The sequence below is a fragment of the Neovison vison genome, chromosome 2, assembly GCF_020171115.1.
Source record: "Neovison vison isolate M4711 chromosome 2, ASM_NN_V1, whole genome shotgun sequence".
Lineage (NCBI taxonomy): Eukaryota > Metazoa > Chordata > Mammalia > Carnivora > Mustelidae > Neogale > Neogale vison.
In genome coordinates, this window is record NC_058092.1 from 205,879,156 (window position 1) to 205,895,221 (window position 16,066).

Sequence of the window (16,066 nt, forward strand, 5' to 3'; positions counted from 1 at the left end):
CAACTCTTTTAAGCTAAAATAATATTTGGTGAAATATTAAAAAATAATTTGACATTTAGTTTTCATTGCATAGGACAGTGACTTCTTTATTCAACACAAAAAGTAAATACAGTTTCTATTTTTCAAAAAGAATTTTTTTGTATATTGTGTATTGTATATTTTGTATATTGTATATTTTTCCTATCTTAACCTCATGACTCCAAAGCTGGGATCTCACAACATATTAGCATCAACTCTTACTATCCATAGCTTCTGAGAGCAATAGTTCAACTACCAGTTTGCTCATGTAAGTAGAAGATATTGTTTCTCGTGGGATTTGGTTCAATGCCATTCACCCAAGGGGTTCAGAGTAAATGTCAGTTGATGACTATGCTGACTGAACTTGGAAGAAAAATGTTAACCATCATTTAAAACTGTCTTAATTCTCTATTTCCTTTTTTCACCAATTAGAATTAAAGTATTACCAGAGACTATCAATTTGCATTGTTAGTGGTCTTTGTTTCTAGTTATTTCTAAGAAAAAACAAACAAACAAACAATTTACGAGGAAAAAAAATTGTGAATCAACCTGTGAAACATTCTTTTTAAAAGAACTAAAATCACCTTCTTATTCCTACTGTGAACTTATTTTATATTCCCCATTTTTTTCTCTTCCTCTGCTCTCCTAAAGAAAGCTTCATTTCTGCCAATGTGCTGTACTTATCATTCGTATTCCAGAGTCTGTCTGTCAGGATCACTCAAGGTTAATCTTATTCCTGAAGACTTCCCTAACCTACCAAACTTCTACATTTTCAAATATATCAATTAGGTTTAAAAAAAAAAATCCCTCATAAAATCCTTACAAAGACTTGGGTATCTATCTATTTATTTATTTATTAGAGAGAGTGAGAGCAAGGGGACTCAGCACTGAGCGGGAGCCCAATGTGGGACTTGATCCCAGGACCCGGAGATCATGACCTGAGCCCAAGGCAAAGCTTAACTGACTGAGCCACCCAGGCACCCTCAAAGACTTGTTTTTAAAAAATAGATTTTTAAAATTATTTATAATTAACATGTCAAGGGGTTTTTTTTGTTTTAATTTTTTATTTATTTGACAGACAGAGATCACAAGTAGGCAGTGAGGCAGGCAGAGAGGAGGAGGCAGGCTCCCCGCTGAGCAGAGAGCCCGATATGGGGCTTGATCCAAGGACCCTGAGATCATGACCCAAGCCGAAGGCAGAGGCTTTAACCCACTTAGCCACCCAAGGCACCCCGACCTGTCAAGGTTTTACTGGTAGAAATTACCAAGTTATTCAAGTGTGCTTGAAAATGGTTTACTTGGGCACTTCTTTATCCACCTGACCCCAAGTACAGGTCTAATAATAATTCCCACAATAAAGAAAAATAAACTTTGGCCCTGATCCATGATAAATGGCAATCAGTAATTAGCACTGCCCATATTTAATTTTACTGTGTCTGAAAATGAAGTAATTTTTCCTCTTTCTTTCCTGAAATGAGCATTCAAATCTAAAAAGAAAATGACTCAGGGCACCTGGGTGGCTCAATCGCTTAAGTGTCTGCCTTTGGCTTGGGTCATGATCCCAGGGTTCTGGGATGGAGTCCTGAGTCGGGTATTGAGCCCTGCTCAATGGGGAGTCTGCTCCTCCCTCTCCTTTTCTTCCTCCCCCTCCTCATGCTCTTTCTCTCTCTCAAATAAATAAAATCTTTTTAAAAAGTAAAAAAGGATAACAGAATGACTCAAACATAAATACCAAGGTGTAAATAAACAAGCGAACAATAAATTATAGGATGACCACCAACAAGGATAAAGACCTCTACTTAAATTCTGTTTTTTATTCAACCAGAAAGGAAGAACTTTCTAAAATTTTGTCTTCAGGTCACAGAGCTTAACCATATATCCCTTTGAATAGTCATGGAGAGCTGTAAAAACAGACACTGCAGAGTTAACTCATTGGGATACACATGGGTCAAATACATCTTTCTAGGCTTCCTTCCATTCCTTCCCTAATTATATCTCTAGCACAATGTTTATGACTCCTGGTTAATTGGTGGTTGCTCCACAGATGTTTGCTGGATGAATGAATAGATGCATGAATAAATGAATGGATGGGTAGATGGATGAAATATAGTTTTGGATTATCTAAAACAGCCAAGTTTTGAATAAGTTAAAATTATTCTCCATTTAGAAGAATAATTACTTTTTCATCAGCTTCATGAATGCATATGAAAGGGAGTGGTATAAAACAGAAAGCCATTTTTGGTTTTGACCCTTATCATGGGAAACACTATATAGATCATTTGGTTATCATCATGAAATAATAGAAACTCAGCACTAACTGAGCAGGGAACTTTGTTCCCATCTAAGAGTTTACAGTCTAATAAAGACACCCCTAAAACTGCTTAAGTTCACAATAGCACCTAGAGCTAAATCCAGTGGATGTTTTGTCAGTCTTTATCTTGCTTGATCTTGCAGCAACACTGACATAACTGACCACACCTTCTAGATATACTTTCCCTTTGCTTCTTTCATGCTGTCCTTTCTTGTTGTTGTTTTTCACATTTGGGGTTATGTGCCCTCTGGCATGCTGTTGCTCTCTCTCCTTAGCTTTCAGTCTTCTATGCTAACTTTAAATATTGAAGCTATTTTCTCACCTCAGTCTATGTGAGTGGCTTTTCCAACTTTAAGGAAAGGAGGCCTATCATATTGATAGCTATATTCCCAACATCTATCACTGCCTAGCACATAAGAACTAGGTATCCAGTAATATTTGTTGTACCAAAGTTACATTTATGTGCAAAGGGCCAAGAATGCCAAGGCAATCTAGATGGCAAAAAATAATAAACCTAGAGGACTTACATTACTAGATATCAAGACCTATTATAAAGCTATAGTAATTAGGCTGTGGTTATTGGCACAATGATAAGCAAATATACACATGGAATAAAATTAAAAGTCCATAAACAGATCCAAATATGTATGGCCACCAGATTTATGAAAATTGTAATACTACAGTAGCAAAAGATTTTTTTAAATAAAGGATATTGAAGTCAACTGAATATCTACATGACAAAAAAGACTTTTGCCCTTGCCATGCCATACACAAAAATCAATTCCAGATGGATTGTAGGTCTAAATGTAAAAGGTAAACAATAAAGCCTTTAAGAGCGTGATCCTGGAGTCCTGGGATCGAGTCCCACATCGGGCTCCCAGCTCCATGGGGAGTCTGCTTCGCTCTCTGCCCTTCTCCTCGCTCATGCTCTCTCTCACTGTCTCTCTCTCTCAAATAAATAAATGAAATCTTTAAAAAAAAAAAAAACATAGAAGAATATTTTCATGACATTGGCCAAGGCAACAATTTCAACAGGTCACAAAACCATTAACAGTACAGAAAAAATTTAATAAATGAAACAAATTAAATTAAGAACATCTGTTTACCAAAAGGACAGAATTAAAAGTGAAAACTCATAGAATGAGAGAAATATATGCAATATGTACATTTTTCAACAAAAGACTTGTAATCAGAATAGATAAAGGACCCTTACAAATTAATAGTAAATATCCCAAAGAAAAAGACAAGTGACTTCAACTAAAAATAATCAAATGCTCAAAAGCATATGGGGAAAAAAGCATATGATCACCTCACTAATCATCAAAGAAATACAAAATAAAACCAAAAATGCTAAACTGGAAAAGGCAGGTAATACATATATTAGCAAAGATGTGGGAGCACCTCATTCTCAAATACTGCTGATGGAAGAATAATACAATTACACAAGCACATTACAAAACTATTTAGCAGGATCTATGAAAGCAAACATTCAGGGGCATCTGGGTGGTACAGTTAGTTGAGCATCCCACTCTTGGTTTGGGCTCCAGTCTGGCTCAGGCTGTTATCATGGTGTGGTGGCATCAAGACCCATGGCATGCTCTTGCTTATACCCTTTCTCCCTCTCCCCTGGCCCCTCCCTGCTCCTGCTTGTGCAGGCACACGCGTGCATGCACTCTCTCTCTCTCTCTCAAAGAAATATTTTTTTATTGTTTTTAAAAATCTTTTTTAAAATTAACATATAATGTATTATTAGCCCTAGGGGTACAGGTCTGTACCCCTAGTGCCGGGTTTACACACTTCACAGCACTCACCATAGCACATACTTTCCCCAATGTTCAAATAAATATATATTTTTTAAGATTTTATTTATTTATTTGACCGATAGAGGTCACAAGTAGGCAGAAAGGCAGGCAGGCAGAGGGGAGGAAGCAGGCTCCCTGCTGAGCAGAGAGCCTGATGTGGGGCTCCATCCCAGAACCCTGGGACCATGACCTGAGCTGAAGGCAGAGGCTTTAACCCACTGAGCCACCCGGGCACCCCCAAATAAATATTGTTTTAAAAAGCAACATTCAGGGGTGCCTGGGTGGCTCAGTGGATTAAAGCCTCTGCCTTTGGCTCGGGTCATGATCCCAGGGTCCTGGATTGAGCACCACATTGGGCTCTCTGCTCGGCGGACTGCCTTCTTCTTCCTCTCTCTCTCTCTCTGCCTGCCTGCCTGCCTACTTGTGATCTCTGTCTGTCAAATAAATGAATAAAATCTTAAAAAAAAAAAAAAGCAACATTCATACTCCAGATGACCCAGCAATTCTGCATCTAGATATATACCCATCAGAAATGCAAACGTGTTCACCAAAAGACGTATTCAAAGCAGCATTAATCAGAAATAGTCCACACCTAGAAACAGTCCAAATATCCATCCACAATCAAATGGATAAATAAATTTCTGATAGATTCATATAATGGAATATCATAAGGCAAAGATAATCAAGAGATTCTTACTGTATAGAACAACATAGATGAACTGCATGAATACAATGGTGAGTGAAGCCCAACAGAGCAGAGGACATACTATATGATTCGATTTATATAATGTTCTAATAAAACTAATTTATGGGTTAGAATTCACCATAGTGGTTAGCTCTGCAGAGAAATAATGACTGGCAGGGGACTTATAAAAGGGGACTGCAGGGATGCTGTTGATATATTCTATTTCTTAAACTTGATGCTGTTACACAGGTATATTTACTTTGAAATTTCAAAAAACTGAACACTTAATTTATGAACTTTTCTGTATTTTTGTTATATTTACATTAAATTTCTAAAACTTACATATATATTTACTTACTTTATACATACATATATACACACACATATGTATTACATATATAAAACTTACAAGATTGACTATCTTCTGTATGATAAAGAGAAAAACATAGCACAATCTGGCCAAGTAAAAAGAGGAGCCCTAAGTCTAGATCATGAAGCTAGAGAAATAAATGGGGGGGGGGTTCCTAAATGCCAAGCCTGTGTTACATGCAAAGATGAAAAAAGCCAAAGTCCCTTGACTTCAAATACCTCATAATCTAAGGAAGTAAAAATAACTGTGGTCATCTATGGTAAATTAGATATCCCCTAGGTAACCTAGAAAGCTTTTAAGATTGTTAAAGCCTAAGGCAATTTACAAGTAGGAAATCCACATCCTCTAAGTGAGGACCTATTAAGTAATTCTAGATCAGACTAAGTTTGAGAACATAACAAGAGGAAAGGGAGCAAAAAGGGAACCAGATGAGTCAAATGTGGTTTGGTGGGCAATCTGGAGAACACCCGAAGTTCTTCATGTTTCTTGCCTCTCCATAAGCTTTGAGTTCATTCATTTATTCAATAATTTTATGAAAGGCCACCTAGCCACAAAGCCGCAATTCTAAAACTTCACCTGTTTTTTTATTGACCTTGCCTCTAACCTGTTAAGAGAAAACTGAGGCTATTAGACAGAAATGCCCTCAATTTTTCAGCTGCCTATCAGCAAGTCCCCCTTACAAACTTATCTGTAAACCCTACAATACTTCTTTCCCTTCTATCTCAGAGGAAGTTGAGTTCCCCTACAGGTCCATAATTAATCACTCTATCTATAGTCTAGAGTTCATAGTTTCCTGGAGACCTAGTTCATCAGTTACTCCCAGCATTCTCCTTCTCATTCCAGACAGGAAGTTTGAAAGAAACCTCTAGGTCCTAGTTCTATTTTCATTTCCAGTTGACTCCCAAACTTAACTGCATGTGGTTTCTGCCCCTACCATCCTTGCTAAAAGTGCTGATCTTACTAAAGTCATCAATGACCAACTAACACTTCTCAATTCTTATTTTATTTTGTTTGCCATATATCCTTCATAAAATACTGACAGTAAGCAGAATTCTAAGATGGTCCTCCAAGATTCCAGGCTAGAAGGACAACACGAACCTTAGTCCTATAACTGCAATTCTGCCAACAAGACTGAGCTTGAAAGCAAATTTGACAATCTAAACAGAGAACCCAGTCATGCTGCATCAGACTTCTGATCCCCAAAACTGTTAAGTCATAAATGAGTGTTGTTTTAAGACATTAAGCTTGGGATAATTCGTTACACAGCAGTAGCAAACTAACACAACACTATTCTATTTTCTTTGAAGACACTGCTTTCTTTGTTCTTTTGAAGTTACTTTGGTCTCCTGGCTCCTAAACAAAGCTTTCCCCAGTGTTCTCCTAATTCCAGACTCTCCCTGAACAATGTTATATTCATGATCTGGGAAACTGAGTTCACTACCATCTAGGTTTCCAGATTAAATCTTTTTCCTAAGCTCTAAACCACTATTAAGCTAACAACTTCTCTGTCTGAGGCTCCTATAGCACCTCTTTTCCCACATGTGCTTCTGCCTTTATTTCTGGTCTACTTATCTTTATCCTATGTAATGGGACTATCGTCTATCTAGTCACTCAAGGTAGGAATCAGGAAATGGTTTTGTCTTCTCCCTTCTCTTTCATTGAGGGACAAGTCCAGTTGGTAACTCAAATTTAATTCAGCCTTCTAAATTTCTGCCTGACATCCCCTCCTCTTCATTTGCAGCTAGTTTTACACTTCACCTGGACTATGGTAGTAACACCCTAATGTCTCTCATCTAGTACAATTTCAAATGTGGCCTCCACACTAAAGCCCAAGTAATCATTCAAATACAGTTTTTTTTTTTAAAGATTTTATTTATTTATTTGACAGACAGAGATCACAAGTAGGCAGACAGGTAGGCAGAGAGAGAGGAGGAAGCAGGCTCCCCACTGAGCAGAGAGCCCGATGTGGGGCTCGATCCCAGGACCTGGGACCATGACCTGAACCGAAAGCAGAGGCTTTAACCCACTGAGCCACCCAGGCGTCCCTCAAATACAGTTTTACTATGGTATGCCCCTTCCTAAAACTTTTATTTTTCCCCTGCCAAGAGGAGAAAATACAAATTTAACTCTTCTTCTACTCTTCTTCCCAGCCATATCTAACTACTACAGGTCCCTGGATGGACCATGGGCATACTGCACATACCGAACATGTACAGTATGCCTCTACACATACTACTTTTCTCCCTGAAATACCTTTCTACCTCTTTTTTTTAAGATTTTATTTATTTGACAGAGATCACAAGTAGGTAGAGAAGCAGGCAGAGAGAGAGAGGGAAGCAGGCCCTCCGCCGAGCAGAGATCCTGATGCGGGGCTCGATCCCAAGACCCTGAGATCATGACCTGAGCCAAAGGCAGAGGCTTAACCTACTGAGCCACCCAGGCACCTCCACCTTTCTATCTCTTAATAAGCTACTGTCACACACCCAATAAAACCCAGTTCAAATCACCAAAATCCCTGGCTATGTAAGCAGAACTGTCCATTCCCTCCTTTACATCCCCCGATAATACAAACATACCTCTATTACAATATTCTTGATACTTTAGTGTAATGATCTGTTTATACACCTATCTTTCCTAGAAAAGCTCCAGGATCAGGACTGTATTCATCTTTGTAACCCGGGCACTGGGCCTGAAATTTAGAGATAAAATAAAAGTTTTCTGACCAAATCAAAGAACAAAGTTTTTAACCTCAAATTATAGAGGCTGAGAGCACTTCTTTTTTTTTTTTTTTTTTTTAAAGGTTTTATTTATTTATTTAACAGAGAGAGATCACAAGCAGGCAGAGAGGCAGGCAGAGAGAGAGGAGGAAGCAGGCTCCCTGCTGAGCAGAGAGCCCGATGCGGGCCTCGATCCCAGGACCCCGAGATCACGACCTGAGCCGAAGGCAGCAGCTTAACCCACTGAGCCACCCAGGCGCCCTGAGAGCACTTCTTTGACGTTAGGTGCAGAGAAATTCTCTTTGCCATCAAAAACATAATGTTTACTGATGCTGTAGTTAATGTTTATGGATTTTTTTTTTAAAGATTCCATTTATTTATTTGACAGAGATCACAAGTAGGCAGAGAGAGAGAGGAGGAAGCAGGCTCCCTACTGGGCAGAGAGCCCGATGCAGAGCTCGATCCCAGGACTCTGGGATCATGACCTGAGCTGAAGGCAGAGGCTTTAACCTACTAAGCCACCCAGGGGCCCCTGTAGTTAATGCTTAATGAAAATATTCCACACTAAAATTTGGTGGAATTAATCCTATCACAGGACGTTAATCTCCTATCACAGGACGTTTAATTTGTTTACACATTTTCACTATTTTCCAACTGAATTTTCTTCAAGTCATATTTTAAAGAAAAAGTTGCTTGGTTGAAAGGCATAACTTTAAGGCCTTAGATACATATTAAAACAAATTAGATACAAATTGTTTTTAAAAGATTACAGCAAGGGCACCTGAGTGGCTCAGTTGGTTAAGCCTTCTGCAGTTGGCTCAGGTCATGATCCCAGGGTCCTGGGATAGGGATCAAATCCAGCATCAGGCTCCTTGCTCAGCGGGGAGTCTGCTTCTCCCTCTCCTTCTGCCCTGCCCCTGCACACAAGTACGCGTGTGTTCTCTCTCTCTCTCTCTCTCTCGCAAATAAATTAATTAAATATTTTAAAAATAAATAAATAAAAGGTTGTAGCAGTTTACAGTTACTGCAGGCATTAACTTTTAATATGAAAATGATGCATGATTAGTGTATATAACAAAGAATAATTAGTTACTGTACTGATAACAACCTAATGTAAAAAAGTATCTATTCTTTTGATATGCCAAATAAAATTAAGTCTCTTTTCAACATCCTAATATATTCAGTACTTTTGTCATTCTTCATCATACCTTCATGTGATAAGGAGATACTACAGATAAGTTTGTATACTTATAGGCACATTCATTAACTGGAGATTCCATTTCATATAATGTGTATATGTGTGTATTCCATAAAATATGAAAATAATGAAAAAAATGAACACACTTATCTATGTTTTCTATGTTTCTAGACTTCAATTGTAATTAATCTTATTTTTTAAAATTTTTTATTTTTTTAAAGATTTTATTTATTTGACAAAGAGAGCAGAAGCAGGAGGAGCTACAGGTAGAGGGAGAAGGGGAAGCAGGCTCCCCACTGAGCAAGGAGCCCAATGTGGGCTCAATACCAGGACCCTGGGAACATGACCTGAGCCAAAGGCAGATGCTTAACCAACTGAGCCACCAAAGCACCCCAGTAATTAATTTTAAAAACCAAATATTCATGAAGGTACAAATTTCCAGTTATAAAATAAGTCCTGGGGCTGTAATGTACAACATGGCGACTATAGTTAATAATACTGTATCGCATATTTGGAAGTTGCTAAGAGAATAGACATTAAAAGTTTTTACCACAAGAAAAAAAAAATTGTAGGGGCGCCTGGATGGTTCAGTGGGTTAAGCCTCTGCCTTCTGCTCAGGTCATAATCTCAGGGTCCTGGGATGGAGCCGCATCAGGCTCTCTGCTCAGCAGGGAGCCTGCTTCCCTCTGTCTCTGCCTCTCTGCCTACTTGTGATCTCTCTCTCTCTCTCTCTCTGCCAAATAAATAAATAAAAATCTTTAAAAAAAATTATAACTATGGGGGCACCTGGGTGGCTCAGTGGGTTAAGCCACTGCCTTCGGCTCAGGTCATGATCTCAGGGTCCTGGGATAGAGTCCCTCATCGGGCTCCCTGCTCAGCAGGGAGCCTGCTTCCCTCTCTCTCTCTCTCTCTGCCTGCCTCTCTGTCTACTGTGATCTCTCTCTGTCAAATAAATAAATAAAATATTTTTTAAAAAATTATAACTATGTATGGTAATAGATGTTAACTTATTGTGGTGATCATTTTGCAATATATACAAATATTGATCATGTTGTAAACCTGAAACTAATATAAACATCTATGTCATTTATACCTCAATTTTAAAATATCCATATATATTTTAAGTATCTGTATTCATCTTGGACCTAAATAATGCACAGTGGCCCAGACTTTTTATATAAAAAGTTTTACACATCAAAAATTTGTGAACTTGAGGTGCTTGGCTGGCTTAGTCAGGAAAGCATGTGACCCTTGATCTTGGGGTTGTAAGTTCAAGCCCCAGGTTAGATGTAGAGATTACTTAAAAATAAAATCTTTAAAATAAAAATTTGTGAACTTATAAAGTACCTAAATTTGTACTCTTAAAAAAAGTGTTCTGGGGTGTCTGGGTGGTTCAGTTGGCTAAGTTTGCCTTTGGCTCAGGTCCTGATCTCAGGGTCCTGGGATGGAGCCATGTTGGACTCCCTGCTAAGCTGGGAGTCTGCTTCTCCCTCTCCCTCTAGCCCCTGCTTGTGCTCTCTCTCTTGTTCACTCTCTCAAGTAATTAAAATCTTTAAAAATAAATAAACTTGCTGATTTGATAAAGCATACCTCCCTTTACTAGATCTTATTATTTTCCTACTCTCATCATGGTAACTCAGTCATAAGAACCTTCTGAAGAATGGAAAAATTGCAGAATAATTTCAGAAAATACAGTTAAGCATTTTTAGATGGGTCATTTTTCTTCCCCTATACTAATTCCGCTTTATATTTTAAATTTCCATTAAAAAATTATTCTGAGAGACCATGTGTTTTTTCAGAAGACTTCAGAGAAGCAAACTCTACCCAGTTAACATTTTAAGTTGTCTTCAAATCTCCTGACAGTTTTACCATTTTATTTTAAATGCTATTCGAAAGCCGCCCTCACTAAATTGGAATCAACAGGCACCACTCAGGGAGCTGGCCTGAGAGGTATCACCAGCTTCCACAGTTTCAACTTCTATTCCCAAAGTTTTAGCTGTGGCTATGAACATTTTCCTAAGAGCTTTCCAACTACCTACTAGACATTTCCATACACAAGGCTCATTTTGTCATTCATCATTATCGATAGACAAGGGTCAACCACTTACCCTAGTATTTAAGGCTCTACCCTTCTAATCCTAACCCATGTTCCCAGATAATATTATCCCTACTTCTCCAGGCAAGTTGGTGTACTCAAGGTCTGAAGCTTGCCAATGTTAGTGATCCCATATGGAACGCCCTCTTCATCCTTTCTTCTTATCCTAATCTCACCTTTCTTCAGAGCCTCCTTCAAACATCAGTTCCTAACAATAGTATCTATCTGTATCATGCATTTATTGCTTTGCATTTCTATTTATCTTTTCTCTAAGCTTCTTGGGAAGGCACAACAAAGTTTGGCAGAGTATTTTGCAGAGAGCTCACTAATCAAAGCTAACGTTTCTGGAACACATACTGTGCGCTAGACAAAATGCCAAGTGCTTTCCACATATTAGTTCATTTAATCCATGTAAAAAACCCATGAGATAAATACTGTTACCATCCTTAATTCCAGATGACAAAATGGAAACTTAGAAAGATGATTGATTACCTGTCCAAGTTACAAAACTAGTAAATGCCAGATCTAGGACCCAATTTCAGGTTTGTCTAATTCTAAAGCTGTCTTTTCACTTGTGACTCATACAAACAGATCCTCTTGTCCTACTTGATCCATACAGCCTACAACACAGCTTGGGCTTCAAAGGTATGAAAAGAGGGAAAACTGTGGCTCAGCAACTTTTCTTTTTCCCATTGATACAAAGCTTTTATACAATGACATTTGCCTGAAAACCAGAGATAAGCTCTAACCAAAGGATTCCAAATTCCACCCATGGGCAAGACCCAATCCCACTCCAGAGTGTTCTAAAAACAACATGTCTTCGAGAGAATGAATCATCAAAAGAACTGAGTTTAGTCTTCAAGGATCTTAAGAGCAAGACTGGTCCAGGCCTGAAAGTGATGGAGAGAACCTTTCTTTGCCATAATCTGCTTTAATAGCCTGTAATTTATAGGTGCTGTACAAGTTAGGTATCAGAGGAATCATCAGAACAAAAGGAAGGGCAATGGTCAGTATGTCTACCCAGGTAGCCCTTAGGTCCTAGTATTTGAAATCAAATGGTGTTTGTGTAATATCAGGGCCTTACATTCACAGAGATTAGCCTTTACCAAACTCTTTCACTTTTATTATCTCACTTGATGTTAACAGCCCTGTGCAGTGGATAGACAGCATAGGGCCCTCACATTCACTTAAGCAGATTATGCAATGCACCAGAAGGCTAGCCCCTAAGGCTAGTGGAGAATGAAATCTAACACATGTTCTGCTCATCAAGCTCATGAACCTTAATTAGAGCTGTATCTACTTGGGAAAAAAGGCACCTTTTTCCAATTTCCACAAAGGGACTATATGAACAGGTAACAGACACAAGAATAACTGCTGGGATCCCCACTTTAAAGATGTGGATGTCAATTATGCCTAAATAAAGCTAAAAAAATAAAAAATAAAGATGTGGAAACCCAGGTTCAAGGATGTTTGAAAATATAGTTAATAAGTAGTAGATCTAAGATTAGAATTCAGGTCTTCCAACTCACTAGGTAACACACTTTTTCAATTACCCCACAAGTCACCCATTGGTTCAGTTTAATGCAGGCTTTCTCTGTCTTCTCATGTGGCAGACCAGTATTTTCAGCACTTTGCTACAAACAGCTGAACCAAAATCCAGAGCTTTTTGGTATAGCTCTGTCCTGAGGCCATAACTGTTCTCTTATTGAGGTAACTGAGATATGCATGCCAACTGTACCAAGAGGAATACTTTAGATGGATCTCTTATCACTTTGGGAAAAACAAATTGGGTCACCTGCCCTAATGTTAATGGATCATACATCAACACAGTGGCAGGGAATCAACATTATTAGTATTATTGGAGGTGGTGTGTAGAAAGGACATTGGATATGAAATGCAATAATCTGAATTTAGATACAAGCATTACCACTTATTAGCTGCCTGGCCCTGGGAGATAACAAAAACAAATATTTATTAAGTACATACTATTTGCTTTGTCATGCACTTTATTTACATGATGAATAACTGCACACAACCCTGAGTGGTTATGTACCTTCATTATCCCCATTTCACAGATGAAAATATTGAGGCTCTGAGAAGTCCAGATAACTTACCCTATATCACACTGTTGGTAAGTGGAGAAGCCAAGATTTAAACCCTCCAATATGATTCTAAAACCCATATTCTCAATTTCTCAGTCTTTGTTTCCTCTAGAATAAAATAGAGATTATAATAACAGCTGCCCTACCTACATCAGAATTATATTAGTGTGTATGAGGGTATCTTTAATAAACTATAAAGCAGTAAAGGTCAACGTATGAAATCCAAAGCTAATACTGACAGGCAAATATATTTATCTGGAAGGTCGACATTCAAGTATAGATTTCCTTGTCTCCTTTCTACTTAACATTGGGAGTCAAATGACCTATGTTAAGCCCATGCTTCTTAGAGCCACAATGATCTTGCTATCCAGACGTTTCTTATCCCACCTCTTTTATCCCACCTCTTTCTATATCCTGTTCCCTACTATGGTAGCAGAGTACAGTGGGACATATCCTCAAAGTGCCACAGGACATAGATTTTATTATTAGTTTCAAAATCAGTGGATTGACAGAATTTCTTCATCATCTGCTGATGACAATGATAATGATATTCATACTAACTGATCACTTAGTCTATGTAGGCATCTAGTTAAGCCTTTTATATGCCTTATCAGTTAATCCTCATAATAACTCTAAAAAGACAGAAGCTATCATTCTTCTCATTTTTCACTAAGGAAACCAGGGCTTAGAAATGCTAAATAATTTGCCCAAGGTGACGTAACTTGTGAGTGAATAAACTCAGGTCTATTTTGACTCCAAAACTCAAGCTCTAAAGCCTAACTCTCATCCCTTACCTCCTGCCACGCCCAAGCACAACCCAGAGGACTTACAACAGTGCCCACGTTTTCTTCCTTACCATTAGGCTTCTGCTTCCCACTCTTTCTTACTTTAGTGACCATATATTTTCCAAACAAAAGTAAAAATATGTTGTTTGACAATCTTTAATAAACTCCAGAAAAATCTAGGGCCTGTGGTTGCTTATCTTTCTCCTCTATATCTGATCACTGAGAACAAGCCCTATTCAGAGCATTCTTGGTTTTTCTTTTAGTCCAGGCCTGGCTCACCTTAGTGTTAAACCATCTTCTTTAGTTTTAAACCCATCTGCACCAAAAAGCCTGAGAGTTTCTTAGAGAATGAGAGCTCAATTAGTGTTATTATTCTGAAAGACTCCTCTCTCAAAAGAAAAATATGAAAGGAAGAAAGGTTTCCCCCCCCTTTTTTTTTTTTTTAAAAAATAAGTTCTTGAGACATCCCTTTGAAACATCCCACTCTTCTAGAAATGGTTTCTCCCGGGGAGAGGAAGAAGGGGAAAAGAGAAGTTTATCTGCTCTCTTAAGGGGGAGACATTGTTTCACCTCTCCTTTTCATTTTTTTTTTTTTTTTTAAGATTTTATTTATTTATTTGAGAGAGAGAGACAGTGAGAGAGAGCATGAGCGAGGAGAAGGTCAGAGAGCGAAGCAGACTCCCCATGGAGCTGGGAGCCCGATGTGGGACTCGATCCCGGGACTCCAGGATCACGCCCTGAGCCGAAGGCAGTCGTCCAACCAACTGCGCCACCCAGGCGTCCCTCTCCTTTTCATTTTTAAAAATTTATTTATTTATTTATTTATTTATGTAATAAATAAATAAATTTCTACACCCAATGTGGGCTTGAACTCAAGATGCAAGATCAAGAGTCACATGCCCTTCCAACTAAGCCAGCCAGGTGCCCCTGCCTCTCCTTTATAAAGTGGCTCTACATTGCTATTTGCACGGTAGGCCCTCCCTACAAAAGAGAGAACAAAAAAAGAAAGCACAAACCCTAAATTTCATTTACTGAAATAACCTGCAAATTCCTTCATTCAACATTTATTGAGCACCTACTATGCAACAGGCTCCCAACATTCACTATTGCTCTCTTCCACCCAAATTCAAGATCAAGAACACTCAAAAGTAGTAAACAAGAAAAAAAGAGTTCTTCCTACGTGTGGGGGAGGGAGGAATGGTTGTTGGAAAAATAAATATAATAAGAAAGTACCAGATAAATGTAAGTGCTACAAAGAACAAAAGACTGATGTGACTGAGAGAATCTGGTAGGGTAGATTAGGTGATCATTAAAGATCTAATGACACCTGAATTAAGCTCACTCCTGAATTAAAGGAACTATCCATGCAAAGACTAGTGTGCAGGATGCAAAGGGAACAGCTAATGAACAGATCCTAACAGAGGTAGAATAAGCCTTTAGAGCAGAGGTTGGCACACTTTTTCTGTAAAAGAGTCACATAGTCAATATTATAGGCTTTGCAAGTCACATAAGTTCTCTTGAATATAACTGTTTTTGTTCTTGTTTTTGTAGTTGTTTTACAATCCTATAGAAATGTAAAAATCACTCTTAGTCCTCCGGCAGTATAAAAATAGGCTTCTGGCAAAATTTGGTCCCGCCTTAGTTTTCTGACCCATTTTAGAGGAACACTTAATCTACTGTAGCTAGAGAGCAAGTAAACAATGAGGAAATTGGTACAAGATGAGATCTGGAAGGTAGGCAGGAACCAGATCGTGTAGAGCCTTTTAGGCTAAGTTAAGATTTTGGATTTTTTTCTGTGTGATGGGAATCCCCTGGAGAGCCTTAAGCAAAACAGTGACACGTTCTGCTTTAAGCTTTCAAAAGACCACTGTGGTTCTCTGTGGAGAACAGACTGTAGTTGGGGTAAGAGTGGAAGCAGAGTTGACTAGAAGGCCAGCTACTGTATCATCCAGGCCAGAAAAGATGAAGGTGGTGGTGGTAGAG

At 38.5% G+C, this 16,066-nt stretch overlaps 1 protein-coding gene across 2 annotated transcripts in view; it reads right to left on the bottom strand.

Annotated features, from left to right (window-relative positions):
• CPEB3 (cytoplasmic polyadenylation element binding protein 3) overlaps positions 1-16,066 on the bottom strand; it is a 190,517-nt gene that overhangs the window by 158,806 nt on the left and 15,645 nt on the right. The gene's annotated exons all lie outside the window — the stretch shown is intronic.